The sequence below is a fragment of the Petaurus breviceps genome, unplaced genomic scaffold (assembly GCF_028583685.1).
Source record: "Petaurus breviceps papuanus isolate PSGF00001 unplaced genomic scaffold, PetGlider_PUasm1.0 174, whole genome shotgun sequence".
Taxonomy (NCBI): Eukaryota; Metazoa; Chordata; class Mammalia; order Diprotodontia; family Petauridae; genus Petaurus; species Petaurus breviceps.
Window position 1 is genome coordinate 39,415,710 of NW_027185761.1, and position 5,293 is coordinate 39,421,002.

Sequence of the window (5,293 nt, forward strand, 5' to 3'; positions counted from 1 at the left end):
CTGTTGCAATTGTTGCTGTTGCTGTTGCTGCTACTGCTGCTGCTGCTATTTTGATTTGATTTGTTTACTGGTGAGCAAGGATGAGGAAACATCCTTACCAAAGTCAGGTGGAAACAAGCCCCAAAATGATAGTAAAATGCTAGAAGCTCTAACCCTACATGTGGTGTCATTGAAACAAGATCTAAATTCCCTAGTGGGGGTGGGGTGGAATGAGGTGAGTTATAAGATGCCCCCTCTAGGGTCTCAAGTGCTAATTGCACATTTAACATTAGATACCTTGTGATTGGCCCTCTGAAGCCACAGCCTACTGTTGGGTGCTTCTTTATATCCCAAAATTAACATGGTGTAATAATAATTGAATTTAAAGATGCCCCTGTATTGGCATGGTTTGGGGTTTGATTGTGTTAAAACCCAGAGCTTGTGAATCCCACTTGTGGGATGGACTTGTTGACATGAAAAGTGAGGGCTGAACTGGGAGGAACTGGTGACATAGATTTAGAGAGACACAAGAAAAGGGAGAGGCAGAAGAACTTTTTGGAAGCAGTACCTTGGAGGCAGAGAGAGACTGAGAGGATTGCTGAGGGCCGCTTTGAATTGCCCAGGACTTTTGAGAGCTGCCACCCAGAGCTGCCAAGGACTGAGGAGACATGGCTGTTATGCTGGTACTTTGTCTGTCTGTTTTGATGTTGTTTTGCCAGATTTGTCCACTGGTGAAAGACAGTGCTGTTGTTGCAGAGGTCTTGGAACCTTGCTGTTGGTTCAGAAACCCTGAAGAAGGATTTTCTTGTTATATGTTTACAGAAATCCTGGAAGGGGGGTTTGCTAATGTTTTCAGGAGTCCTAGGACTGGTCTGCAGACAGAGAATGAATTAATGAAGATACTGGCAATGTATCTTGTGGCCTTGCTAAGCTTTGTCTCCCCAGGAACAAAGATTTCGGAGAACTTGTCTCGTGTCAAGATGAAGAAAAGACCTCCATTTGGGTATTAAATGCTGTGCTTAAGCTTGTTGTAACTCAATTGTGCAAGGGTGGCAAACTTTTGACCTTTTTGTGCTCTGTGATTGAACAAATGAATGTACTTTACTTATGATTAGAAACTAATCTCCATTTGAGAAGAGGGGCTTTGTGATGGACTAAATGAATGTACAGCCTAGGGGTGGAGTAGTATTTAGAAGAGGGACTTTGTGACTGATTAAATGAATGTAATGTCCAGGGTGGGGTAGTACTTGGAGATTATTTAATCACACTTGGTAAATGCTGTATTTTGAATTATGCTATATGTTGATTCTCTCTGTTCTTAATTTGTCACTGAATTAAATGGAGAGCACCTATGCTGGTATTTTGAACCTTGGGAAGTTGCCTTTGCTTGGCATTACACATGGTATCCTACAAATAAAAAATACTTTTTTTGGATGATGGTAAAGAAAAATTACATGGTCCTTCCAGTGGTTTTAATCTAAGTGTTTTTCCCCCTCCATGGCAACTTCACCACTACCAACACCACCTCCCCCTCACCCCCCAAAAAAGAAATAAACAAACTTTGTAACAAATACACATACTCAAGTGAAGGAAATTCTCATATTGGAAAGTCCAAAATGGATGTCAAATTTTGCATATGTAATACATCATCTCAATATCTGGAGATAGGAAGTATTCTTCATTATCAGTCCTCAGGAACCATGGTTAGTTATGGCACTGATTAGGGTAATCAAAGTCTGTCAGAATTGTTCATCTTCACAATGCTGTTATTAGACTATGAATTGTTCTCTTGGTTCTGCTCACTTAACTTTGGATCAGTTCATGTGAATTTTCCCAGTTTTTTCTAAAACCATCTCTTTCATCAGTTCTTACTGTACAATAGTATTCCATTATATTTATATACCATAATTTGTTTTGCCATTACCCATTATGGATACTCCCCTCAGCTTCTAGTTTGTTTGTTTGTTTGTTTTTGCAGTTACAGAAAAAAAAACTACAAATATTTGTATATGGTCAGGATCTTTTCCTCTTTCTTTAATCTCCTGGGCTTTCAATGACTTTTTGATATTGTTCCTCTGGATTAATCAACCAGCAAGTTGATTTTATATGACTGGCACTATGTAGGAAGGTAAAAATACAAAAACAATAAGCAAAACAATCCCTAATCATAGGGAGCTTACATTTTTACCACCTTTTAAATAATTTCTATCTTGAAAGGAGACGGAAACAGCATTTTTCAGCTTTTGATAAATGCTATTATATGAGAGGCAACATGACGGTCCACAACCTGGAGTCAAAACTTGGGTTCAAACCCACTTTTGATACTTACTAGTGGTGCCAGCAGAAGCAAAGCACTTAGCCTATTTGAGGCTCAAACAATTCTCAAAGGCCTAAATCTAAGAAGGCCTTCTCTAAATCACAGAGCCTGTGATGCTTTTTGGCAGAGGAAGTTCCCCCATGTGAAATCACAGGTCTTTGATGTATTCCTATACATGTCATTCTATTATCATAACCTATCTGTTTGTCCAGCCACCTCTGCAGAGAAAGGGGCTAAATGGGGATAGAGATATGTCTTCTACCAGTTGATAGAGAGGGAGGCTGAAATTGATACCAGTTTCCATACACAGAATCAAAAAATAAGGTTCCTGAAAAAGCTATTCAGTTAGAGTTGCAAAGGTAGACAATGCTTCTCTTGGGCACCACCTCTCTGCATCATACTTAAGTATCTGGTGCCATCAAATCATTGACTATCATGTCTGGGCTGGTTCCTAGAACCACTTCTTCCATGTCCCACTCTAGCCAATAGCCTACACCCCACTCCCCACCATCCAAACCTACCTATCCTGTATCCCATCTCCTCAGAACCTTGATTTTTGGCTAAATGAAGATGATCACTAATTTAATCAATTAAACTAAACCATGCTTACCTCAAAGCTAAGTAACCTAAATAGCATTACACATCCCCTGCCCTTGACACTTATTATTTACTCACTCAGGTATGAAAATCTACTCTACCAATGAAACTCCTTTATAGTTTAGAGTCTTAGAGCTCCCATCTCCAGTCTCTGTGCCTTTGTACTGGATCTCCTATTCCTGAAATGCTCTCACTCCTCACATCTACCTTCTGGCTTCTCCAAAGTCTTTCAAGACTCAGGTCAAATCCCGTCTTCTGCAGGAAACCTTTCATGGTCCCCTGTGCCTTCCTTCTGAGATTATCTTCAATTTATGGGTATATAGTTATTTGCATGTTGCCTCCCTTATGGAATGAATCGCAAGTCTCTTAGGGAAGGTACTTTGTCTTTGCCTTTTTTCATATCTCATGAATTTACAACAGTGCCTGGCACGTCATAAGCATAATAAATGCTTGCTGACTGATTGGTTAACAAGTGACTTGGCCAGAGCCAACCTGGTATGAGTCAGAGGCAGGGCTTCAACCCAGATCTTACTGACTCCAAGGCCTTTCTTTCCTTTATCAACTGTGCTTAAATCTAATCACAATTCAGGAGACTTTGGTGTGAATTTCATGTACTTGGGCAGAGTCAATAGGAAGACATTTGCCAAACCAAGGAGATCTTGTGGACTGCTTCCCATCACAAGCAAGAGGTAACTAGCTGCCTGTTCTAATTACCCTACATCAAACCTGGCATCCTGGTTTGTGCTACTTGAAGCAAGACCATCCCTAAAATACAGTAAACAGCCTACTAGTCACCAAATAGCAATATGAGGCATGAAGATGCAACCCAGCAGTTCAAAGTGTGGTGAATTCACAGAGCAATAATTCCTTGTCTCATCTCTACAATCTATCACCACTTGAGTTTTTGAAGTTCTGTTCCCACCTGATCACTCCCCTCTCCTCCCTAGACTTATAATTCTGAAATGTTATATGAAACTATATTTAACTGAATTAAAATTCATTTTATCTTGAGGGTTATGTGTCTGTATGTATTTTTAAATTGCACTAGATCTCTTGAGATAATTGAAGATACCTCAGGGCATCACAAAACCAGGGTAAGAATCATTGGCCTCAAGAAAGAAGCAATTGGGATGATTTCCAAGGTCCAAATGATTTTAATCTATGCAATACCAAGCCAACTCCTAGAATTTCTCTGCACATGACTAGGGGCAGCTTGGGAAGACTGTGAAGCAATGAGTTACTCCCTTCCTTACAGGCAAGGGGCCAGGAGGGAGCACAGGTTTCCATAGTCAGCTACCAAGGGAGAATTTTAAATGAACCCCCCCCACCACCACCCAATAAAAAGACAGATTTAACTATGGTAGGGCATTTTCAGAAGCAGAAATGTTGGGCAATACTTGAAGTACAGAAAAGGAAGCAAACATTTCCATCAGATAAAAAGGAAATTCAGGAAACCTGGCTTCCTCAAATGGGCCTTCTCAGTAATTGCCTTGTTCATTCATTCATTCCTTCCACTCAACAATGACTCATTGAGTACCTATCTACTACCTGCAAAGTTCTGTGCTAAATGCCAGGGACAGGGGATACAAAAAATTAACAAGTTAAGTAAGTCGAGGTTTCTACTCTTATCGAGCTTACAAATCTAATGGAGAGAGACACTGGCCATGCACAAATATATGATACTATATAAAAATCTTAATGTGGAGTGGACTAGTAACCTTCTGTGTCTCACAGACCCCTTTGGCAGTCCAGTGAAATCTGTGGATCCTTTCTAATAATGATGTTTGCTGTTTCTTTTTTACACTCATAACTGAAGGAAAATTCATTTTGAAGTTAGTGAAAATAAAGACTTAACTTTTCTCCAGCCAAAGTTATAGAGTCCCATTAACCTATCTACAAGCACCTTGGGGCTGTGTGGACCTGATGTTAAGAATTCCTGAATTAGAAGAAATTCATAGAAAAGGTATAAAGTGCCATGAGGAAAGATAATTTTTAATTAGTCACAAAGTTGAAATCTAGGGAAAGTATTCATACTTTTTCACTGATTCCTCTTCATTCACTCACCCCTCTAACTTTGGTCATTTCATAACAGCAGCTTCAATCATCAATCTCTAGCCCTCAGATATCTTCCTGAACTCCCTTCCCACAAGTGTAACTTCCTGTTAGATTTCCTCACTTGGATGTCCCACCAATGGCTCAAATGCAATATGCCCAAAGTAAATTCATTTTGTCCAAAACCTACTTCTTAAACATGTACTGCATTCTAACTTCCCTCTCTCTGTCTCTCTCTGTCTCTGTCGGTCTCTGTCTCTGTCTCTCTCTCTCTGTCTCTCTGTCTCTGTCTGTCTCTTTTTCTGTCTCTGTCTCTCTCTCTGTCTGTGTCTCTCTCTCTGTCTCTCT

General features: G+C 40.0%; 1 long non-coding RNA gene across 1 annotated transcript in view; it reads left to right on the top strand.

The window, feature by feature from the left end:
• LOC138158431 (uncharacterized) overlaps nucleotides 1-1,437 on the top strand; it is a 20,484-nt gene extending 19,047 nt beyond the window's left edge. Inside the window, exon 3 of the long non-coding RNA XR_011167637.1 lies at nucleotides 802-1,437. This is a non-coding gene — a long non-coding RNA (uncharacterized lncRNA). The remainder of the gene's footprint in view (nucleotides 1-801) is intronic.
• Nucleotides 1,438-5,293: the final 3,856 nt, after the last annotated feature.